Source organism: Acipenser ruthenus, chromosome 7 (assembly GCF_902713425.1).
Source record: "Acipenser ruthenus chromosome 7, fAciRut3.2 maternal haplotype, whole genome shotgun sequence".
Lineage (NCBI taxonomy): Eukaryota > Metazoa > Chordata > Actinopteri > Acipenseriformes > Acipenseridae > Acipenser > Acipenser ruthenus.
This window is the reverse complement of record NC_081195.1, coordinates 51,094,985-51,121,889: the sequence shown is the minus strand read 5'-3', so window position 1 is coordinate 51,121,889 and position 26,905 is coordinate 51,094,985. Positions and strand designations below refer to the sequence as shown.

The window sequence follows — 26,905 nt, the reverse complement described above, 5'->3', positions numbered from 1 at the left end:
TTACGGCTTGGTAGAGGCTGTCACATTTTAAAATAAAATAACAATTATATATAGTATGACTAGTAATAGAGTAATAAACTGAATATGCAATAAAGAAAATACATAATATAAATTCCAAACAAAAGAGAAGAAGCATCTTTACTGGTGGTTTGTCTTTACTTTTTGGTTTCATGACAACCTGTCACAGATGGCTTTGTGTGGCGTGTGGGTGGTGACATCAGACCAGGAAATGAAACATAAACACAGGTTGTACGGGGCAAAACGCTGCTGCTGCGCTCATATTTAATAAATAACAAAAATAAACAAAACCACACAAAGAAATGGGCACATTGGCCAAAACAAAACAAACATTAAACAGTAATGCATGTTTACTTTAGAACGAGTACCTTTTACTCTCTGGCTGGTAGCATTCGCTCTCGCTACGATTCTCCTACTCTCCAACCACCATGAGCCCAGAGTGGGTCTTTTATATCTGTGGCTGAGGCCTTAATTACCCATTAATAAATTACCTCATTAAGGCTCCAGCCACATTCCCACGGGTTTTGTCTCAAATAATAAATAATAATGTTGGACGGCTTTCGCCCGTCCGCACATAAAACACAATAATAACAATAATAATAACAATAACAATAATAATAATAATAATAACGAAAACAATTGATAAATTATTTTTGTCTGCCGATGTGGAGGGTCTTATTGCGTGCATACAGTATATAGATAGACAGCTAGATAATTAAAAAGTGCTTACCACTTCAAAACAATATTTATTCAGTAAATAATTACTTTATTAATAATAATAATAATAATAATAATAATAATAATAATAATAATAATAATAATAATAATAATATATATATTTTAGTATGTGGGGGCCTTTTGCATTCCTTTCCACCTTCCATGTAAACCCTAGACTGGTTGACTGTGGGGAGAAAACTAACTGAACCCTGTGAGTTTAGAGTCAGGCCAGATTTGGCCTTGATTTACAGTAAAACTAAGAAGGTTGTAGAAATCTGACTAAGCTTGGAAAGAACAGCATGCGAGTTAAGCCCTCAGCCTCAAAGCTTGCCTTTTGTAAAGATGGATGTTGCTAGCAGCATAAGCTCAAAGAGACCCAGTACTTGCTCATTCCAAAGCTGGCAATACAGCAGAGACTCTGAACTGCCAAGAACTGATTGAACACGTGCAAATAGTACTGTAGGAATAAACACTTAAGCAAATCAATAAACTGATTAATTAAGAGGAAGACACAGTAGTATTTTAGATGTTGTGCTATAGCTTACAAAACATTTGTTAAAAGGGACATTTTTCTGTTATGGAAAACTGATTTTTTTTCTTTTTATTTATTTATTTATTTTTACAAATTCTACATAAGACAAGTGACCAAATATATAATTTGCAAAAAGAGAGAAACAAAATAAATATCCAACTAAAAACTCAAAGGCAAAAAACCAAAGTCAGCATGTTCCCTTCTCTCTCACAGGGTTTAAAAATCAGATAAGATTTTTATAATAGTACAGTCTGAGGTACAGTCATCCTTTTCATCTACAGCTAAAATGCCATTAGTTTTTAAACTCTGATCCTCAGCATGTCAGCAAAAAATGAATTATGCACAGAACAGCTTCTAAACGTGCTGTGTAAGAAAAAAAAAAAAACTATGCATAATGTGACAACTCATTTAAGGTTTAAACAAGTAAAAACAAATACTCTCTAATCATTGAACTACTGGAATACAATGGTAAAATGCTCATTTACAGAGATATATAGTAAGTACAAACTAAACTAAAATACATCCAGCAAAAACACTAGGACATATATGTTTGTCAACAGTTGTTATAATCAGTTGTAACTTTTTTCCTAGAAAGGTACTACAGTTGAGGTTGGTTAGTCCTAGTGAACACTTAATAAAGTCATCTTCATTAAACCACATATTAACATTTTCTCATAGATCTTTTGACACATTTATGTAAACCAGTTTTTTTTATGACAGAGAGCAAGTTACTACTCTTTTGTCTATGAGCTCTTATTTTCCATTTTTTATCAGAGCTGTTATCATAGCTGTTGGTCTGCAATAGGGTTGAACAGTGTTACAATGTTCAGTTGTCAATTACTGGTTCAAAATTCTCACATAAAATCACATTCTCTCATTCACTGCGATTATTCCCAAGTTAGTCAATAGTTAATTCTTTCACACACCCTTTCTTTTTTTTTGCATACCCTCCTTTTTAAATAAAGCTATTCTCTCCTATGTTTTAAATAGAATGTAACTAACATCATGGCCACTAGGGGTGGTCTCTGTGTTGGACAGAGTATGCATTTCAGAGGAAATATTGAATTGTGTGTCAAAACAGATTTCAAGCACCAGCAGTCTGTGTTTAGTTTATTTCAACATCACCTGCACCCCTACCAAGTGCTGGCTGAGTGATGTCAATTAAATGCATTCGTATCACAAGAGCCTCAATAGACAAGGCCAATGACAAAGTCAAATTATGTTAGTTGGTTAACCGTTATTAAATACAGTTTTATCACAAGAGTTGTCCTGACAATATTTATGTGCAATGGCTTCTAGTTAACTGCAAAATAGAAATTCTGAAACAGACCACACAATAATATGGACACATATTTAAAGACAATATGCCAGCAGGAGATTATTTAAGCGCTTCTTTTAGTGCTAGGACAAGCCAAATCAGAAGTAGGCCTATTGTATTCAAGTTTTCTTGATTAAAAAATTAAGGCACTACTTTTTTTGTTTTGTTTTAAATTTGCTAAATCTACCGATTACCTTCTTTTGTTTCAAAGCATGTTGTGTTTGGAGTATATAGTAGTATTATATAAGAAGATTAATTTAGTATGATAGTTAAATTAGTCAGGATTTGTGAGATTAATTCAAATGTTTTGCTTTGCTTTGCTTTTGGACATAACGTGTTAACAATAAATGAACAACCATAGTTTAGATAGAAATTACCTCTGTTAAAATAAAATATTTTTTTTATTATTACAATGTTAAAGAGACATCTGATGCGGACGCACGCATATTTTTTTCAGTTGTTAAAAACTCGTCCTTTTGTGTTTATTTTTTTATAATTGAAAGTGTTCTAATAAGATGTGCCTTTTTGTTTCACTAGTATTAAGGATACGATTTTGTCACGGAGATCACAGAAATGGTGAAAATCATGAATTTGAACAAAAGTCTGTGAGATCTTGGAAATGGATGTAAAAACACATTTGGTTAGGCACTGTCTTTATTTCCTTTAAAAATGCATGTCATGCACTGAAAATACAAATCTGCGAGTATCTGTAAATTGTTTGGTTGTGTACGCCCAGAGCATTTATGTGTAGCTATGTAGGTCAGCGAATGAGATTTGTATTTTGTAGCTGAGCGAGCATGTAAAGGAACACAGATCGGATGTTACTGTAAACTCTCGGTTGTGAACTTCACAAACACACAGCGATTGTTAATTTGTTTTTTTAAACAAAAAAGTAGGCTTGCATCTTCAGGGGTGTGCAATTTTTGAACAAAACTTGTTGTCCGATGGACAAAATGCTATAAAAATGTACTTGTCCTTCTTAACCCTTTGAGGCCATTTATTCAGCGCCTGTCGGGCGCGTCAGGTCTAATTTATTTTCACACGCTCAGTTTATTTTACACAAGCAGTTTAAAAGTAATTTTATTTACAGTAAAACAGGTTTAAAAGGCACTGCATATCAACATGACACTCAGTACTGCATCTCCAGCCCTGCCTCACTCCTTGTTCACTGTGTATTTATCACATATCTCTTCATAGTCGTGCATACTGATAAATCATCTAATCACTCTAATCAAAGCTATCCAAGTCATTATTTTATTACTACAACATCTCAAAAAGCTTGGCAAATGTCCGGGATTTTCATTGAGCGCTGGATGCGGAAGTAGCTATCTGGTTTGTTTGCGTCCGTGGTATGTCTGTGGTAAAGGGACTATGCGTATTGCCCAGATCCGCCTCAGTTTTTCTTTTTTTCCCGGCTTCTCTCGGCCTTTCTCAACTATTGAAAACTTTTCTCGGCTTTTTCTGGAGAAAAAACGACTAGGGACCTGTGATTGACACCTTTTTAATGATATTGGACCGGAAAGGAAACATTTTAATGTCAGACCTGGTCCGACAGGACCACAAAGGGTTAAAAATCTACTTGCCCCCTCCCCGTTGCACAAAACACACAAAAAAGTAGAATATAACTTGTAGGATTTTGGTTTTATATAACAGTGAACACAATCAATCAATCAATTAGTGATTAACAGGGGCAGATCTAGCATTGTAGCTTGACGGGTTCACTAAATTCTTCAAGATATACAAAAGGTTCCCTGTGGCCCCACCTCACCTCAACAAATGTATAACATACTTTAAGGAAATGTTCCTTTCAGTGCAGTTTGGAACACATTTGCTAGTAAATTGAAGTAACATACTAAGACGGCTTGAATTTCATTTTTGTGTGCTGGGGGGATTTCCCCCCTATGCTGCAGCCAATGGGGAGGGATTCCAAAATCTTAGGGGGGAATGGCAAAAAAAAGGCATTTTTGCATATAAGAAACTATATATATTTTACTGCATCATCATTCACATTGGTGTTGCTTTAAAATAAGCTGTTTTCAGGAGACCTAACAGCTGTTCATCACTGTGAGACAGAGCACTCTCCATTGCTTTTGCCATTGCCTGATGTGAAGTTGTTGCATGCAGCAGAAGAAAAAGGTGCGTTTTCCTTGGCCTGCGACCATTGAGACCTCAACCATACAATACTCGACCTATGGTTGAAATGGAAACCCCAGTCCCACTTCCAGCCAATTCACAAACGGCAACGTGACTGACTGCCGAAAAAAGACAACAAAGGCATCTGCCCGAATACACAAGCAGCAACGTGACACTGCTGAGAAAAAACAACGTGACACGGCTATCAGTATCGGACAGAAAATCTTTATCAGTGCACCCCTATTATATATAGTAGATATGGACTGGAGAAGAGGGCTGTAGTGAAGAATGATTGACCCGAGGGAAGACTATTATTACCGACGCGGCTATAATGCCGGAAGCCATTGTAGGAGGTGATAAGCAGGGTACTGTAAAGAATGCAGAAATCAAATACAGTGCTGGAAACTGATGTATTATACACACATGCATGCTTATACTATGATTGGAAACTGACTACATAGGGCTAAAAAAAAAAATATGTAGGCCTAAATTAATAATTTTAGGAACACCCCGTGCTCTCCCGCAACTCTCAGCAATCTGCTCTGCCAGTAAGCAGAAGCATGCATCATTTTATTTTATTTTTTTGCAACCCTCAAGGCGGAAAAAGGTGCAAATGCACTCCAACAATTTCCCACATGCACTTTGAAGAAGGATTACTCCTGTTTACCAAGTCAGACAAGGACGGGCTTGTATCAAAATAAAGGTAATCAATTAACGTTTAGTCACATGTCTGGATATCCAGGGAAGAGTTATGAGATATGTTCATTTTAAACACGCTGTGGCGCATTTGCACCCACTGCTGCTGACAGATGGTTAAGAGTGTAGGGGACCCAGAAGTACTGTAGCATTGTATTAATGCAGGGGTGTCAAACTCCAGTCCTCGAGGGGCGCAGGGCCTTCTGGTTTTCATTCCAACTTAAGCTCTCAATTAACATAATTGATCTAATTATTTGTTGAATTTGATATATTTAATATTTTTCAAGGTCTTTTACAGTTGATTGTTTTAAAAATGCACTTGATTCAAGGTACACTACCTATGAAACTTTTTGAGGCCTGAAGAGAAGTGTTAAATGTGTCCAGTTAATCACATAATTAGACCACTTAAATAATTGAGAGCTCGGGTGGAACAAAAGCCAGAAGACCCTGCGGCCCTCCAGGAACTGAGTTTGACACCCCTGTATGAATGTATTCATATAGACTGCTAAAGAAGTTTTGTGAATAGGGCTTGTTTATAGCTACGTTGGAATCAGCTTTCCTTATGGATCTGTTTGTTATGAATCTGCTTTCTAATTATGAATCTGCATGACAGTATGGTTATGTGACGGGGTGCCCACTCCTTGTGTATATTTGATATATGATTACCTTTAGATGCTTGGGATGGGGGCAGCTGTTCAACAAACAAATGCATCATCATTATAGAAACAAGACTGAATCAGTTTGAAATATGCAACACATGAAGCACACCACATCAGTATGACACAACATAAACTAATATAATCATCACATTTAAATAAATATACACTACAAATAACAGGGAGGAAAAATAAAAGTGTTTCTCTCAATGGCTTCATCGTACTGAGAACATAAGGTGGAAAATGGCTTATCATACTGAAAAAAGATCAATGCTATACTAGAATGCAGGGTTTCTAGCATACTGATCAAAAGAGAAGAGAAATCAAATTCAGATGAAATCTCTCCATAAGATGACTCTCGGCCATCTAAGTACAACACTATGAAAGCAATGGACACACGGTGCTTTCATCTTGTTCTCAAAAACAGCAGTCTCTGTGCTGCATTAAAAGCTAGTCTGATTATTACCTACTGTACTAGGATCACCTTTCTGGAGGCTGTCTAAACCACAAATGCATGTGTATGCCAACAACCTGTAATTGATCTTGTTCATGAAATAGTATTATATTGTTATTAGTGATACTAATCCTTTTCAATTGTTTGTTATTAGTTATACTAATATTAATCCATTATTTATCAGCAGAGTGAAGGTGTATATTTGAAAGCCTGGGTTTATAAATGGAAGTAAACCCCAATTGGGGGCCCTGTTTCCCACCAAAAATCTGATGTAATTAAGCTAAATATATCAAATCTCTGGAGGCAACCATGTCTTTTGTACTCTTCCTGTAACGAACATTTAGGCTATTCAATTATTCATTTTTTTTTTTTTTTTTTTTTTAAGTGGCATTTAAAAGTTATTATTATTATTATTATTATTATTATTTATTTCTTAGCAGACGCCCTTATCCAGGGCGACTTACAATCATAAGCAAATACATTTCAAGTATCACAGTACAAGTAATAATACAATTAAGAGCAAGATAAATACAATGACTTTGGTTCAAGCAAGTACAAGTGTGACAAAATACAATTCAATAATACAGCAGATAACAGTGTCAGTGATAGTTACATCAGGATATGATTAAATACAAAATACTACAGATTAAACACTTGGCAGATTACAGTACTCTGAAGTACAGGATTAAATGCAGTAAAATAGGGGGCAGATAAGAGCAAGTAAAGCGCATTTAAGGAAGGGTGATAAGTGTCCCAGGGGAAAAACAGAGTTCTACAGGTGCTGTCTGAAGAGGTGAGTCTTAAGGAGGCGCCGGAATGTGGTCAGGGACTGGGCAGTCCTGACATCTGTGGGAAGGTCATTCTACCACTGCAGAGCGAGGGTGGAGAAGGAGCAGGCTCTGGAGGCAGGGGAGCGTAGAGGAGGTAGAGCCAGTCTTCTAGTGCAGGCGGAGCGGAGAGGTCGAGTGGGGGTGTAGGGAGAGATGAGGGTCTGGAGGTAGCTGGGTGCAGTCTGGTCAAGGCATCTGTAGGCTAGTACAAGAGTCTTGAACTGGATGCGAGCGGTGATCGGGAGCCAGTGGAGCGAGCGGAGTAGTGGAGTTGCATGGGAGAAGCGAGGCAGAGAGAAAACCAGGCGGGTAGCGGAGTTCTGGATGAGCTGGAACGGACGGGTGGCGGACGCAGGGAGGCCAGCCAGGAGGGAGTTGCAGTAGTCTAGGCGGGAGAGTACCAAGGCTTGGACCAGGAGCTGGGTGGCGTAGTTGGTGAGGAAGGGTCGGATTCTTCGGATGTTGCTCAGGAAGAATCGGCAAGTGCGTGCCAGAGTGGAGATGTGCTGGGAATGAGAGGCAGGGGTCCAGGGTGACTCCGAGGTTCTTAGCAGAGGAAGAGGGAGAGAGTGTGGTAGATTCCAGAGGAATTTAAAAGTTATAATTTATAAGTTTTCAAAAAGATGTTACTATGGCTGGAGAAGCATAATGATTAACAGGCTTCATGTATTTTTGTATCAAACATGAGTTTTAAAGTGTCTCTCTCTCATTGACTGCTGCAGTTCATATCTGGATACTTACAGTGCAATACATAGATAAATCTCTTAGTCCCCATTCACACTTGCAATTTAGGGCGGCCTTTTCTCATATGTGAACTCTCCAAAAAAGAAAAGGCAGCCCCAGGCCGGCAGAGATTTAGTTATGTAGCTCAGTAGACACTCCCATACTCGTAAAATGTAAACTGAGCCATCCCCATACTCGCACGCGAAAACATAAACAAGAGCATTCATAATTCAGCTTCATTTGTCACAATTTAATTTGTCTTCCTGTTATTTAGTAACTAAGCAATAAATATAAAAACTGCAGGATTGTGGATCTCAATAATGATCAATAATGGTTATGGCTACTTGGCATATTCAACCACCATTTGTTTTGCACGCAACGATACACATAGCTACAGAAGTGTGCGTCTTTACATTAAAATGCAGATAATTTCTTTTAGCTGCTTGCTTTTACACACACAAAATACTGTTCTCATCCACAAATACTAATATCGTTGATACACCATAACATTAAGTAAAAATACTCAAGAATATATATCGTTTTTTTGTTGTTTTTATAATATATACAATAAAACTGCTACTGTGTGCATTGAAAAAAAATATATTAATAAGAAACATCTACTACAAATCAAGGATTACTGTATATCCTGTTAGCGCTTCCATTCTGAGCGCAGGCTATCGTTCCATAAAAGTACCGACACATATTTATAGTGTCACTTTATTTCTGTATATGCCTTTTATCTGACAAATAGTAATAAATAATAATCATACTAATAATTTGTCATTTAGCAACCCAAATCAGAGTAGTAACAAGCATTCAACCACCTTTGGCTTTTATGCTTGGGGTATTACTCAATTATATCTATATCTATATCTATATCTATATCTATATCTATATATATATATATATATCCTTCCCAGCAAGCAATTCACCACATTTTAGGCCTGCTTTTCAGTCATACAGTATGTGAACGCGCAAAGGCAAAACATCTAGACAACTGAAACAACGTATCAGTGAACATAAAAGTATTATACGTCACAAAGATATTGAATACCCTGTAGCTGCACATTGTGTTTCTTTTAATCATGATGCAAGTTCGTTGCGATTCCAGGGTATTGCACATGTCGCTGCGCCTCAGCAAGCTGGTGACATTCAAAGACATCTTTTACAAAGAGAAACCTTCTGGATAAATAACCTTGACACCTTAAAACCTAAAGGTCTTAATGAAGATTTCAACCTTAAACCTTTTCTAGAAGTTGTACTATATTTTGGGATTTCAAAAGATTTTAATTGTATCTGTAACTGTATAGTATCATTGGTAGTTAGTTTACTTTAAGTTTTATGTGTATTTGATTAACAAATAATTTATAACAATGTTAATTAATTGGAATGCTGGTGTGCTCTATGGCTGTAAATTAGTGATGGTTACGAGCTGTCTTGGTGAAGATTTCGATTTTAAACCTTCTACAAGTTGTATAGCATTTTGGTGCTTTAGCACTTAACTATGACTATTGATAATTATATTGCAGATCTATCATCAAATTTTCTACACTGGTTTAATTACTTAATTAGTTCCAGTCTAGTACTGGTTGTTAATTGATAAAAAATGAAATGCCAACTGATTTGAATTGAACATGTTCTACTAATTTGATATAAAGATTGCAATAATTAAGTGTTTGTGTAATCTCATTATAGACTTACTATTGAAACATTGGGATGGAGTCAACTACTTTAAGTGCTATTGTTATCGAATGTTAATTGACTTGAATGCCATTTTGTTTTGTTTATTTGAAATGGACATGTGTAATCTCATTGCAGACATTTCTGAAAGATTGATATGGAGTTAACTATCTTCAGTGCTATTGTTATCTAATGTTATTACTGCTAAAAGCTGAATGTTGATTGACTTCAATGTTGACCCGTGACTATAAGGCTGTGATTTTAACCTATTATCAGTTAATCTGATGAAGACTGAAGTGTTGAAACATTATAATTTCTTGTCCTGATGCTGGTAATAAATACTTTCTAGAACAGTCATCTTTCTTTGTGTGCAGTCAACTTCATTTTGCTTGAGTATATTGGTTTGACAACACACCTACAACAATCTCTTGAAGCAACGCTGCAGATTGTACTTGAATAAAACCATTGTACAATTATTCTAATCAGGTACTCCTAAATGTGATTGATGTGTGTATGTGTAGAACACTCTCACTGTTAGAGCAAACCATTATTCTAAATTACATTTCTAGAGATAAATAATATCTTTAAGATAGATCATGCCTCAATTAGAAGCGGCTCTTCGTACTGTACCTGTCTAGCAAGTGTGATTTAGAGAACGTTCAGTTTCCATCTGCTGCTTAGTACAGTACCCAGGGTTATCCAACTGTGTATGGTCATTAGTTCTCACATTGACAAAAGAGAATGAAGTCAACTTGCACAGCAGTGACTTCTAAATCTAGACGCTTTGTGAATTATAATGTGGGCATAGAGGAGATTTGCCTGGATTGTCAAATTGTCCTTATTAAACAGGTGTTAAATACAGAAATAGTAATTAAAGTTTTTTTTTTTTTTTTTTTTTTTTTTACCTTTAACACAGCAAGTCATTACAGAACAATGGAGATAACGGGTCCAATGTAATATAACAAAATGAAATGCCAGTACCTGGCACCAAAGTACCTACAAATTTGATACTTAAAGCTACTCCTAAGATCCAGTTTACTATGCCCACTGCATTGCTTTATCCGCCATCAGAAAAATATATCATATTTTGTAGGTCAAATAATATGATTACTTTTTTTCCCATTCTACGTCTAGTTAACTTCTTAAGATACTGTACTGTATGCAGCAACCTGCTGATATAGAAAAAAACAAAAGGAAGCAAAGCTTACCAGATCATAAATATGTAATGATCAAATTGGATCTCCGTTGCTTCAAACTGTAGTTTGGTTTCCGTTTCATGGCATTGACGTCAATTTGATATGACAGCTTACACATGGAGACCTTTAGCATTTAGCAGTCTATGACAATCCTGTCCTATATTCTTCTATTGTTTGGAACCAAACTATTACAGATGACAACAGGCATCTAAAATAATTTCTACAGAGCACTACCTTTCCCCTGCAAGGATAAAGAAAATACCAACAGATTAGAAATAATTAAATGCAGTGTAGCACAGACACTGAACAAAAATGAACTAATATAGGTTTACTTATTAAGTATAAAGTAAATGATACAGATTTTATGCCATACTATGCAACATGTTTGTGATCAGTGAGTTACAAGCTACAATATGTAAAAGCTGAAAGTGGTTGAACCCAATGTATTATAACACATACATGGTCATTACAATATACAAAGCAAAAACACATTGCAGTGGCTTCCATGCATATATTGAGTATCGAGGAGGCACATTTTTCACTGTTTTGCTTATATAATATGATTATACATGAGGGATTTTAGAGTATTCTCAGTTCTAGAAGCCTGTTTTGTCTTAAGGCTATATTACAGATTTCATTTTTAGGATGGCATTTCCTGCTAATGTGTCTTTTCATTGCACAGTTCCTTCCACAATTTAAAAGGACAACAATGCTGAATAAAAGAGCTTTAATTCTGCATTTCCTGTAACTGTCTGAATACAATCACACCGCAACAGAAATAATGTCCACAATGTGTGTATCTTTTGTGCATAAAATACACATTATTAAAAGAAACAGTGTTAAAACAAGCAACCTCAGAAAGCCTGAAATTGTTCCTCAAAGTAACACTTTTCGCCAGCTAACATAGTGTACTTGATAAGATGACATGTTTCAGATTCAGTCGTTACTCGATCAATCTCAAGCAATAAAAAATGCAAACACCAGAGGATTTCCAGGGAATCAACATCTGGTACCAAATCCTGTCAAATTTTCAGGTACATTTCCCTCTGAATTTTCAGCCAAAAGCAATTGACCAATCACATTTTAAATCGAGAATTATTCAGAAAACTGTACATATAGTACTTTAAGATCCACAATTTCAGAAGAGTGATAATCAAATCTATATACTAAATTGATTAACTCCTCTTCACAATAGCAATTTTATCACTGTTCTCATTTGTTGTGTGTGTTGTAGATCTCTTTGCTAGTTTACTATAAATGCAGATATGTAGATTTGTTAAATACAACACAACAGATTGTGATATTGCTCACTGGTACTTCCTGTGATCAGATTTATGCCAGTGGTCTAACTACGACCTACAGCACAAGAATGAACAGTAAGTTATTTGAGAATGACCCACTTTATCAATCTCTTTTTACTAAAAAGCAATTTGCACCATGTATTGTGAAAATAAACCATGCTGATTTTACAAAACGAGTAACAATTAACACAAGAGTTTAATTTTAGGACTCAATGTGTTTTTGTTGTTATGTAAGTTATGTAACCTTGAGAATCTGGCTTTCCTTTCACTGAAATGGGTGCAAATTGAATTTAGGTGTGACGACCACGATTAACCTGACCCAAAGACTATCAACACAAGGGAATGCTAATGATATTCAGAGAAGAAACTCATTTAAATATTTGACTGTCACTGTTTTAAATGTGCAGTCTGTTTTAAATGGCCAGTCGTTCTATTTTAGTCTATATCAAATCTGTACTGCACACTAGCCAAATGTGTTTACATCTTCACATTGCAGAAAGCCCATAACACTGCAAAATACATAAAAAACAAACATGACCCCCCCCAAACTGTACAGAATACTGTATGTAGTTAAGCTGATCATTTTTTTAAATAGAAACCACCAATTACTGGTATTTGATGATGAGATACATATAAACCTTGCTAAACTGATTAATTCTAACAAAATACTATTAGCGTACAAAATATGTTATTTTAAGGGTGAAGTGTGCCATATTTAACTAGAATGATACAGGTTACAATTCTCAGACATAGAAAAAACATGGTTTTAGGACATATTTAAAAGCACAAGTGTGTATCTGTTATCCATTTTGAGTTCTGGGGTGCTGAAGGTATGCCATGTCTGGCCTGGTGTCCACTTTGGGTGTTCATAGCTCAATAACCCTGTGACACTGACATTACATATTGTCTTTGTTGTGACATACTCTGGAGAAACTTCCATAAATTAAAAATATAATGAGAGCCGAGAGCTAATATTTTGGGATTCTTCCTAAAACACTTCCAGGCACTTCCATAAGCAATATCAGAAGACCAACCAAGTATGGGGGGGATAAGGGTATTTTAGCAGTCGTAAACAAAAATACATTTCAAGAATCACAGTACAAGTATTAATACAATTAAGAGCAAGATAAAATACAATGATTTTGGTTCTAGCAAGTACAAGTATATGACAAAATACGATTCAATAAAGCAGCAGATAACAGTGTCAGTTACATCAGGATATAATTAAATACAAAATACTACAGATTAAAGGACACTTGACATATTACAGTACTCTAAAGTACAGGATTAAATGCAGTAAAATAGGGAGCAGACTGTACAAAATAAGAATAAAATTACCTTAATTTATGAATAGCAAATGTTCCCAACAATTTCCTAAATGATTACCCATTAGCCGTCTTTAACCACAGGCTCTACAAAAAAAGATTAAGCCTGTTCTACTTTACATTATGTGTAATATTCTAGTATCTTCTAACATTGCTTTTTTAGCCTCAGTGCCTAACCAGTGCTGTCTAATTAGCTGATGTAATTATGCAACCTTTAGAATGCAAATTAATTTGCAGCAGATAAATCAATGCACCATACTTGAGGAGAAAGTAAATAGTAATTTAAGCATAATAGAAGTGCTACCATTTATAAGACACTACCGTTTTAAGGTAAAGACATAAGCAGAAAACTCTCTTCATTGGCGGCGTTTAGATGCACAAGTCATGACAGTTTTCCTCACAACCGGTTTGCCATACTTTTCAGGAAATGCATTGCTATGCAGTTCTGATTTAGGAAAAAAAATTGGCCATAACAATGCAGATTACTCAACTCATAGTAATTTAGGGGAGGGGGATATTTAAGTGTCCGTGTCTGCTTACTAAGTAGGAAAAGAACGACTCTGAATATCGTGAGGAGAGCTTCATGCGTTGCCATTAAGATAAAAACATTTAACAAGAGAAATTAATTCAAGTGTTGTTGTGCACATTCTGGGGGGTCTATGTTTTGTACGGCCTTTCTGCTGGAGATTACTTGACATTAAGTCAGAAAAACGGGATCTTGCCTGCTGAAACCCCGTGAGCCACAAGCACGATTCCTGCTCCGGTTTACATGGGTTTTTACAGCTATTTATATCGTGAGAAAGTGATTGACCCTGCCCTTAAAGTCACGCTGCCAAAAGGATGTTCTTTTGCTGTTTCACAATGTATTCTCGATTTTCAAGTGCATGTAAACCAAGCCATTGAGAGTCGTTGAAGTTCTAATAAATGTTTTATTAACAGCCAAATCTACAGTTGAGCTAGGGGTTCCCATTTTATTGCCGACAGATCTGAAATGGGCACTTTTGCATAGTTCAGAGGCTCTGAGGACTGTTACTCTCAGTGGAGGCATAAGTGATCCCTAGGGGTGTCACACTTCAATTTTGACTGCATGTTATCCATTTGAAAATAAAGCTGCAGTTTGTCACGTAATTATCTGTTTTGACATACTGTCATTCTCTGTCTATTCATTCTTCTGTCATACAGTAACTTGTAGTGGGACAGAAGGACTAACAGAGAACGTCTGAAATGGGGCATTTTACCCTTCCAAAAAATGGTTCTCGAAAACGGGTAACATATTCTTTGTCAGAAACCTAGGTTTAGCAAACAGAAAGATGGGCAGATGCCTTCATATATAGTACCCTCAGTTTCTGACATTCACAATAGCTTGTGGTATGTCCAGACCAGATACCAGAGTATCCTCATAACTGGATTATTATTCCCTAGATATATGTAAAAATTGAAGGTTTTACATACAGACAGACAGCCTCCTTAAACACTGTGAAAAAAAATTGTGCTAAGAAAGGTCCTTAGCGAGTTTCATATCCTTTGTAGGGCTGTCAAGCGCAGTTAACTTCTGCGATTAATGCATTAATTTTTTTTATTTGTTTAACATGCGTTAATCACAGTTGAAAAACATTTACTGTATACAATTGCAGTTAACACATTTTATTTTTTCAAATTAGCCTTGTTACAAATACTACTACTGCAAATGAATGAATGAATAAATAATAATAATAATAATAATAAATAATAATAATAATAATATGTAAGTACACTATCTAAATTGTTTGTAATTATTCAAAACATTATACGTATACTCAAATATTACACTTTTTTGTTTCTTTGACGTCCACACCTGTTTAACAAAGCGCTCATGCTTGTGTCTCAAGTCGTTGCGTAAGCCGTCCTAAAGTCGGGTGAGTTTACAATGCCTCACTGCCAACCCGATCCTGACACTGACAGCAACACATTTGTTTCCTTTTTTGGGGGAAGATTGACAAGCAGCCTGAATAAAAGACTGTTTGAATGTATGTTTTAATTTGCCTTCACGTCAATTTTTATTTTCGGCCAATAACTTTAACGGTTGTACTGATTATCCTATTACGAAAAAATGTACAAATAGCCTGCAATGTGATAAAGTAATATATTAGTTGATTCCTGAATAAGGTATTGTCATTTCAGAAAGTGCTTTGTGACAACTTTGGGAAAATTAATGCAAACTCGTTTTAACTGATGTAGTTAATGTAGTATGTAATCTTGCCAGCAGTCAAAAGCAATAGTCTTTATATTACTGGATTTGGTGTACTATGTAAAAGCTCTTGTGTAGTTGATGTAGCTAACCTCTTTGGTGGCCTTTCCGTGGATTCTTTTTTTCCGCAACTCGACTGTGAAATGTACAAAAAATCACAGTGCCAAAATCGTATCCTTAATAATAATACAATCTTACTTAAACCCTGCTCAAGGACAGATATACCATCAACTGATAGATTATGTAAGTAAAAGTTTGGATCATAAATAAATAGCTTTGATGATTTTGATCATGACTGTATTTGTTGACAAGTCATTAAGGGGCTACAGAAGTACATTTTTAGAAAAGGTCAGTGCTTGGTATTTAAGAACATACTAACAGAAGAAAGAGGAGGCCATTCAGCCCATCTTGCTCATCTGGTTGTTAATAGCTTATTGATCCCAGAATCTCATCAAGCAGGTTCTCGAAGGATCCCAGGGTATCAGCTTCAACAACATTACTGGGGAGTTGGTTCCACACCCTCATAATTCTCTGTGTAAAAATGTACCTCCTAAGGACTGCCTGAGAAGGAAGTGTCTCCTGTGTATTATCCCACGTTTATATATATATATATATATATATATATATATATACACACACACATACACATACATACAGTACTGCGCAAATGTTTTAGGCAGGTGTGAAAAAATGCTGTAAAATAAGAATGCTTTCAAAAATGGACATGTTAATAGATTATATTTATCAATTAACTAAATGCAAAGTGAGTGAACAGAAGAAAAATCTAAATCAAATCCATATTTGGTGTGACCACCCTTTGCCTTCAAAACAGCATCAATTCTTCTAGGTACACTTGCACAAAGTCAGGGATTTTGTAGGCATATAGTCAGGTGTATGATTAAACAATTATACCAAACAGGTGCTAATGATCATCAATTCAATATGTAGGTTGAAACACAATCATTAACTGAAACAGAAACAGCTGTGTAGGAGGAATAAAACTGGGTGAGGAACAGCCAAACTCAGCTAACAAGGTGAGGTTGCTGAAGACAGTTTACTGTCAAAAGTCATACACCATGGCAAGACTGAGCACAGCAACAAGACACAAGGTAGTTATACTGCATCAACAAGGTCTCTCCCAGGCAGAAATGTCAAGGCAGACAGGGGTTTCCAGATGTGCTGTCCAAGCTCTTTTGAAGAAGCACAAAGAAACGGGCAACGTTGAGGACCGTAGACGCAGTGGTCGGCCAAGGAAACTTACTGCAGCAGATGAAAGACACATCCTGCTTACTTCCCTTCGCAATCGGAAGATGTCCAGCAGTGCCATCAGCTCAGAATTGGCAGAAAACAGTGGGACCCTGGTACACCCATCTACTGTCCAGAGAAGTCTGGTCAGAAGTGGCCTTCATGGAAGACTTGCGGCCAAAAAGCCATACCTCCGACGTGGAAACAAGGCCAAGCGACTCAACTATGCACGAAAACACAGGAACTGGGGTGCAGAAAAATGGCAGCAGGTGCTCTGGACTGATGAGTCAAAATTTGAAATATTTGGCTGTAGCAGAAGGCAGTTTGTTCGCCGAAGGACTGGAGAGCGGTACACGAATGAGTGTCTGCAGGCAACAGTGAAGCATGGTGGAGGTTCCTTGCAAGTTTGGGGCTGCATTTCTGCAAATGGAGTTGGGGATTTGGTCAGAATTAATGGTCTCCTCAATGCTGAGAAGTACAGGCAGATACTTATCCATCATGCAATACCATCAGGGAGGCATCTGATTGGCCCCGAATTTATTCTGCAGCATGACAACGACCCCAAACATACAGCGAAAGTCATTAAGAACTATCTTCAGCGTAAAGAAGAACAAGGAGTCCTGGAAGTGATGGTATGGCCCCCACAGAGCCCTGATCTCAACATCATCGAGTCTGTCTGGGATTACATGAAGAGAGAGAAGCAACTGAGGCTGCCTAAATCCACAGAAGAACTGTGGTTAGTTCTCCAAGATGTCTGGGCCAACCTACCTGCCGAGTTCCTTCAAAAACTGTGTGCAAGTGTACCTAGAAGAATTGATGCTGTTTTGAAGGCAAAGGGTGGTCACACCAAATATTGATTTGATGTAGATTTTTCTTCTGTTCACTCACTTTGCATTTTGTTAATTGATAAATATAAACTATTAACATGTCTATTTTTGAAAGCATTCTTACTTTACAGCATTTTTTCACACCTGCCTAAAACTTTTGCACAGTACTGTGTGTATATATATATATATATATATATTTAGTTTGTCCTCATCAGACATTAACATGCTGTTTTAGGGATTGTTTAACGCAAATAATATGAACAGGAACAAAATTGGTTTACATCAATGTGTGGTCATTTACCTGAATATGTACTGTAACATTTTTTGTTAATGTTTTTGTTTTCTCCAGTAATTCTGATGTATTCCCATTATAACAATCCTATGGTCTTTTTTCTGGCTCATTGGCTTATTAAAAGAAGTTGTTTTTTGCATTAAGATAACAGCCTACTATAACTATAACTATGACATACTAGGGCATGTTCACAGCAATGACTCAAAAGACAGTACGAGAAACACAGAAATACTTAAGCTCATGTATGAGATATGATTGCATTAAATTGGCTAAATGTAGTATAAAGATACAGAATCTGCCTAAAGCTGAATCGTTATGAGAAAAAACAAACAAACCTGTAGCATTTTTTAGAGTAAAAAGATTACGTCAAACTTCTGTTTCATAATTAGCTGCAGTGTGGGTTAGTTTAACAGTAAGAGCTGTAAGTCACTGAGTTTTAAATACAATCCACTTCTTTCCCTGCACTATTACCTATTCAGATGTAGCTAACCTAGAAACTTGGACATCAAACCTTGCAGGTTAATTGTGATTATAATTTCTAGACTTGTGCTATAAGTATTACCTGAATATTTTATATAGATAATGTTACCAAAAACAATGGCAATAAATTTTTTTTTTTCCTTTACCTTCGACTTATTTATTTATTATGGGATTATGCAAAATGAACAGAGGACGCGCTAAATTAAGTGAGTCGACTCAGAGCAGCTCAGTGAATGAACCCACTAACGGCATGCTCGGTACCGCTCCCTGTGAGTTCAGAGAACAAATTTCATCGGTGATGAGTGACCAGAAAAAAAATCTAGCTAAGCGCTGTTACTTAACGCACCATCAGTGTAGAACAAATTATATAACAGTAGTCGGCCCAGGTGCCCGATCACCACCCGGCTCAACAACATCATTACACACTTTGTATATGTGTTTTCCCGGAATCAGGATTTTATGACACAACCAGGGCATCTGGTACGACACGATTGTCATGATGTTGATTTACGTATGAGACGCTGGCGACAGAATTAAGGACCACGAGAAGAATTAATAGTAACCAACAGTAAATTTATAGACAGCATTTACATTAACTTTACAACCATACAGTAAACAATAACAAGAGGCTGCAGTGTTGACACAGTACTTTTAAACTAACAACTATTTGCTCATCTAATAATGCACGTATTTGCCATAGGTCCTGATACAGTAAAAATAAAAGAAAATCCACTTACGGTAGTTTATATATGTGAAAAAAAAAACCCTCTTTCTCTTAACCGCCAATGCAGGTTGGAGTTCACGGACAGGCAGTACAGAATGCGCAGGCGCAAGTGAAGTTTGAACACGCGCATGCTTGTAAGTATGAGAAGAGTGTAAAGTTGCACAGGAACGCCCATTTTTAGTCAAAGTACAATTAGTAGTAACAGGGATTTCAGTTTGGGTGCAGTTATTGACAAGTGTGGATTTTACTGCTTAGAGAAGTAAAATTCGGATCAGTGGGGCATTTTCTCAAACCGAGCCACATGATTTGAGTCACGCCGGTTTTCTGATGCACAGCTTCACACACAACAGCAAAGCTATACCATGGATTCAAATACATATATCATTTAAAACGGAAATATAAAGTCCAGAAATATATTAAGCTAAATACATATTGTATTTTTAAAAAATTGCAGATTTTCTTTTTACAAAAAAAATCCTTATTATAAATTAATCCTATTTTTTTGTGATGTCCACAATTAAAGAATAGCCTACATACTCTTTAATCTGATAACTTGTTTTCCTCCAAGTGTCTGTCAGCACTTAGCTTTCAGTTGAGCATCAATAAATAAGTTTTCATGCAACACTACTTCATACTTGATTTAGTAGGGTAACCAGACGCCCAGAACCAGGACTGTCCCATTTTCCCTAAAATGTCCCTGTCACACAATATTTTTCCCCAAACATTAAACAGATCCCGGTTTGCAACGGGTACAGATAGCACTCCTTACGTTCATTAAATAAACACTGAACGATCATATTAATCGTTCCAGAGTAATACTTTTCATACAGGGTACTATACTAAATTGAAAGTATGCAAAATTATCGAAATTACTGGAAAAAAATAGCAATACATGGTTAGGACGTAGTTGAAAGTGACCACGTATTGGAAAGGGGAGGTGCAGTGTATGTGCAGCACGAATGGAAATCAGAGGTGCGGTGATTGTGCAGCAGTAAGAGGTTGTTTTGTTTGTTTGTTTGTTTGTTTGTTTGTTTTGTTTTGTTAGTTCTGAGCTTTGGAAATCAGAGACCTGTGATGTTTAATTAACTTAAAACAATTGCATATCTTATTTACAACTCTGGGGACTAGCTTCGTTTCTGGGCGATGCACTAGCATGGGAGTTCATGCTAGTTTTGGGGACATGCTGTAAAGTATGCATTTGAATCTTTTTCATTATGCCTGTAAATACCATTCTACTTAAGGAAATTCGGTCCCAACTGTGATAGAGATTAAGAGGTTTGTTATGATTCTGAACAACCATTAAAACCTAAACCTGTGGGTTTAAAAAAAAAGATTATAGGATGTCTCCACACAAAATTATTTTTTAAAATAATGTACTTTGGCAGTGTTTAAAAACCAATGTGAATAATTTTCTCCCGCTGGTAATGTAATCCACAGCTAAGGGCATATTGTGGAGGTGGCCTTACATATGTTTACATATAATTTTCTATATATCTGGAGGGGTGTCTTTTGGTACATCTATCCATCTGAATCCATTCAGAAAAATGTAAGTACTGTATAGTACTGTATTCTGGCAGGGGTTGGCAACTTGTCCATACACGGACACGCATGTACGCATGTCCGTAGCAAGAGTTATCAGTGTCTGTGGCAGTGAATACATCTAACACGCACACGCATGTAATCGTATATAACTTCTGTTTTGTTTGTCCGTGGACAATATGGTTTGTTTTTTTTTTGGTTTTTTTTTAAATGTCCGTCACCACTCGATATGGTGCTGACCCCTGGGGGGTGGGGGGCGTGTCCATTCATCCATCCATCTATGGTATGTGTCACACTTACATTTTTGCATATATTTAGGGAATCGCTTATCAAATTGTAATTAAACATTTCATTGCTAATTCTTATACTATACTATTATATACTCTTGATATCTGTCATGCCATCAGCTTTTTCATCATACTTATATCTCACTTTTTGAATTTACAGTCGTGGCGGGGATGTGTGTTACAGACATACTTGGGGTTTTTTTTTGTATTGATGTGGTTATGCTAAAACACTTTAGCAAAAATAATTTGCAAGCTGTACTGTATACTAATATGTCAGTAACATAAATCCTGTCTGTGACAGGATAGCGTCACGGCCCAAGCTCTTACCGGCAGGAATGAGACTCTGCAGTGAAGCACTGTTGCGCATGTTTATTAACAAAATAAACAAAACAAAGACAGGAACAAATCAACTGGCACGAGGGCCAAAATAAACAGTTCACACGAAACTCCCCTCTCCCACACCCACACCCTCGCCCTCGCCCTCGCCCTGGCCTTAGCCCACGCCCATGCCCACACAAAGGATGTTGTCTTCCTTATATACAGGTAGCCACTACCTAATTGGGGTATGGTGGCCACACCTGTGATGGTTGGCAGGTAGAAACTAATGTGGCAACTGACATTTATTTTTACTCAATGTAAACTGTTGCATGCCGGTCAGAAAAATGTAAGACTCAAATACCAAATGGGTGCTGCAGAACTAGAACAAGCCCTCTACAAGAAAGGCATTGTAGTGCTCACTCCAGTGACAGAAACCAGGCAGTGGAGAGGGAATTCAAAAGGAAAACAGAATGATTGGCTATAGTGAAAAGTGTAGAAGGGGGGTTAAAATGAGGTTGTACAGTACCGGTATAATGCACTTAGACTATGCTTAGAATACAAAGTTCAGTTTCAGTCCCTGCGTACAAATAGGCTCTAGAGAGTAAAGCAAAGAGTAACTTGATTAACTTGAAATTTAGATATATCTATCTTAGAACAAAGGAGGGTTAGTGTAAACTGACCAGTGGGGTGGTAGAGCCACCCCGAAGGCTCATGCTACAATAAAAGCACAATACATTAGTTAAATTAAAATAATGCCGTTTTCCTGTAAGATATTGTATCATAATTAAATATTAAGTTAACAAGATTAAGAAAAAAGAAATACAATTTGTTTTGAAGATTTTTTTTTTTTTTAATGATTAAACAGCTTCCATTAAGGACATATTAAAGAAAAAAAAACTTGGAAAAAATATATTAATCTTTGTCATTATCAGAACATTGCAGGCATGCTTGCTTTATTTCTCTAGGGAAGGCATATTTTCCATTTCTGAAATGAAATCTAATGCTGAAATCTTTTGTTCAACTGTGCCAATAACTTGAATTTAAACCATTGTTTCAGTATGTATTTAGTTCATTAAGATAAACCACAGGATTAGAGAACCTAAGGTGACATAATGGTATTAGCTCATGAAACTGCACTGTGCTGTTTGTCAAATAACTTGTGAAGCAATGGCTAAAGGGTCAACATACAGGGTATTATACTGGTTAAGAAGAGGATATAGATTACAGTATTGTATAATCAAGGAACTTCTAGCATAATGACATATTACTGAAACCAATAAACAGAAATCATATAGAAATTACTATTCAAGGCTGTGTTTTTGTTATCAATTTTTTTAGGTTACTTCAAAAACACTTTATTTGTAATCTATCACAGTTGTATTTAACCTTAGATAAACAAACAAACAAACACCAAAAAGCATCGAGGAGTACAGAAACACAACCAGAAGGTAAGGCATATCCCAGGTATTTAAAGGGGAATGTAGGTTTTAATACAGGGGAGAAGCGAGTGGTCTCTCATTGAAATCACTGTGATATATATTTAAAAATGTATATTTATACTAAAGGTTCCAAGGCAGTATTACTGTACAGTGTGTTAAGTAGCTTTCTCCTCATTGTTTCAAATTCAAATGAATTGATGTTTAAGCGGTTTACATTGGGCAGTAATTGGCATAAAACTTGTCAGCATGGGTTAAGCATAGAGTGTGTACGCCCACTCACTCAAACAACAGCAGTACTGCTGCATGTAGCACATTGTATGAGCAAAGGATATCAATCCTTTTCCTCAATATTCAACGCTGGATTTAACATTACATTTCCCCTAGAAACATGATTACCAATTACGTACTGAACAGCACTGAATATTATACATGAATTGTATCTAGTTCCTTTGATGGCCGAGTAGCAGCACCACATTTTGTTATTATGGCCTCACCCTATTACAGCCAGCCAATTAATTTTAAATAGACTCTTGCTAATCTGAACCAGTTGGAACAGGAACTTCAAATTAATGATTTATTCTGAGCAGTTATTATTATCCGTACCTTACAAACATGTATGTCAGTTACATACATCCCCCGCCACTGCTGTAAATTCAGAATTAGAACTATCAGTATGATGAAAAATGTCACAACCACATGCTATACATGAACAGTTTGCACAGAATAGCATAGAAAAAGAATTAGCAATGAAATGTGTAATCTCAATTTGATAAGCAGATCTTCAGATATACTGGGGTTGATGTAAGTATAGGCGCAGTGCAAATAATTGTGGATGCAAAGTGCAAATTGTATTGCACTGCGCCCTATGTAAGCCTAAGAGCAATGCAAATTACTCAACATGCACAAATAATGATCCACAATTATGATAATGAGGGTCTCAGTGAGTGCATCAGTCTATTCAGCAGCTGCACTTGCAGAGTTCGGAGTACAGAGAGCAACCAAAAAAAATGTCAGAGGAAGGGCAGCAAAGTCCTTTTGGCGCGTGGAAAAGAAAATAAAAGTTTTCTGAGAAGGAGCTGAGAGTCCTTACAGCTGGGGTCACTCACCATAAAACGGAGTTGTTTGGAAAAGCCTCAGCCAACATCAGGTATGCTAGTATCCTTAGGAAATTATATGTATTGGCCTGCCCTTTTTAGCATGACATTGAGAAATTTGCCTAGCACTCTGGAAAAGGTGGATTGGGCTCTCCCTCCAGACATTCCATCTATGGTCTGAAAGGAACCACAGGCTAAGTAGTGCAGAGAACACAGCAGTTTCACATGTGCAGGGATAGTGGTCCCTAGACTGACGCTGGGGTCTAGCTATATTCAGCTCAATGAATTCCTCAATTCAGCTATTAGTTCTAGGATGACCTGCAGAGTGAGACGATAACGCTTTAGCACGGCATCCTCCGACATCCCAAACAAAGTGACCCTGGGATTAGATATGCAGGGTCTTCTTCGTCTTGCCTTTCTCCTCTGAACGTGTTCCTGTCTCTCCTCAACAAGAGTCAAGTGTTGCCGCATCAGGAAGTGTACCACAGCAGCCATCCTGAATCCAATAACAGGTCTCTGTAGGTGTGTGCTTTTATACAGCTCTTAGTTACTCACTTCTACCATGGTTTGCGCCTTGTAAAAAGAGGTGTAAAGTTTTTGGAGGGTCAGCAGTTGCCCAAGTGCAAGGCAAAAGCCTTACATCACATTATAATGTTTGCACCCAATTAGTATCCAGATCCCGCCCAATTCAATGCTCTTTTCTTCATTGAGTGCATTTCAATATAATTTTAATGGATTAATGATGTCAAAGTGCATATTTGATAGCAGGTGCAGAATGCCAGGTGAACACCATTCTACTGGTAGTAAATCTAAAATAGGCTGTCCTACTTTCCCCCCACTACATATTATTATTATTATTATTATTATTATTATTATTATTATTATTATTATTATTATTATTATTAATAATAATCATAATAATAATCATAATAATAATAATAATAATAATTATTATAATAATAATTATTATAATAATAATAATAATAATAATAATAAATACCTGAATCCAAATTCCGCTGGGGCAGTGCAAGGCTCTTGCCAGTAGAATGTGGTTAGATATTTTGTTGTTGTTGTTGTTGTTGTTCTTGGGGATCCAGTATAGCAGTAGTTTATATGAATTCATCACATTTCTCAGTAGATGCTAATCCACCTGGGCATTTATGTAACTTTCTAGAACTGTGTTATGTAAATCTTGCAGCATGGTGATGTTAAACCCTGTATTTGTCTTTTTGAACAAATTAGTTGAACCAACATTTTGTTTTTTCTTTTTCATGTGTTTGTTCTTCTAAAACAAATGTAGATTAATAAATTAGGTTGAAGATTTTACTTCAACTCTGTAGGTGGTCGCTCAAGCCTGGTGCTGTAGGTAGCCCGCAGCAATATACAGGAGACCACTGGCACCAATTCCCAGCTATGCTCATTTAATACATTTTGTCCTTGGTAAGTACCTATGATAAATGCTACTTATGGTCAGTGTACTATGAATTGCATCATATTGCCAGGGGACAGGAAAGTCTAGGCTTAAAGCAATCAACTATCTGATGACCAAACATGAAGATAACAAAAGTGTAAAGGATGAAAAATATCTTTCTGTGCTTTGCAAAGGGCTTTGTTATTTCTTTATTTCTTTATATGTATTTATTGCATTGCTGCATTTTTTATGTGTAGTAGCTGCAGCATGTTATCATAACCTTGCTTATAAAACAACTAAACTATAAAGCACTATCATTTTATGAGTCAAATAGCAATAATTTCAAATGCTGAATAAATGGTGTCACATAAAAAAAAAAATACTGAATGAGGAGGTCTCTAAACCCCTAGTACTATATGCTTATTTTTTCATATTTGGTCAAAGAAGCTCGGGCTACTTCCAGCAGATCTAATGTTAATAAAGAATTTCTTGGTATGGTCTTTAGTTATAGCAGAAAGCTGCGCGAGGTTATGGCACACAGTGATATTCACTGCTGAAGTCTATGGTATAGCTTTTGGACTTATCTCCATGCAAAACAACCTTAGTTTTTGGTCAATTTCTGTGGCTTTTTAGCGTGAGAAGGTGATTTACCTTTTTTTAGCCGTATGATGTTTTGGCCACGCACATCCTATAGCGTGAAGAATTTGGTGTCTATAAACTGCATAGAAACCCTGACAATGTCTTCTTTCCTGTAATTAAAAAACTAGCTGCTTCCCCTATTTACTGACATGCTTTACAGCCCATAATATGTTTGGCATTAAAGACACTGCGGAGGTGAATCAGTAACAGACTTGCAGACTGAAAGGCTATTGATTACCCAGTTGGATTTTTCTCTCAATTTTTGATGTGTAGTTGTAGCAATTAGGTTAGAAAAGAACCAGACAGAGCACTAGCGGGATTCTGTTAGCAGTGCTTTAATAGGAAAAGTGCTTTTCTTTCATTTACAGTCTGACTGACTTATGTGGGATATGTGATTATGTAAAATGCAGGGTGTTGTGTACACTTACTATTTGTGTTGTTGGAAACCAATTCAATGTATAGAAAGGTATCATTCAAGAAGGAAACACCAGAGACTGGGAGCTCTCACACTACCATCAATTTCTATAAAGCAATAGTGACTTTATCGCCACTATGTATTATTGGCTACATGTTGCAATGCAGCTGGGTACAAAAGAGAACATCTAATTGTCTACGCCACTAGTGCCTCAATATAAATACGTAAATACATTGTTTTACACTTACTTATGTCTGCGTACATTTTTAGGTCTTGGCAATGCTTAGTGATGCAAAGTCATCATCAGCCCTTGAACCAGCTGGGACTTTTCATGAAGTGAACCAACATTTTTAAGGCTAAATGGAAACTCATAAGGACAGTGAATAAAT

At 36.5% G+C, this 26,905-nt stretch overlaps 1 protein-coding gene across 1 annotated transcript in view; it reads right to left on the bottom strand.

The window, feature by feature from the left end:
• pot1 (protection of telomeres 1 homolog) overlaps nucleotides 1-19,507 on the bottom strand; it is an 82,482-nt gene extending 62,975 nt beyond the window's left edge. The window contains exon 1 of the mRNA XM_034024761.3: nucleotides 19,388-19,507. The gene's annotated coding sequence lies outside the window, so the exon portion shown is untranslated. The remainder of the gene's footprint in view (nucleotides 1-19,387) is intronic.
• Between the last annotated feature and the right edge of the window lie 7,398 nt (nucleotides 19,508-26,905).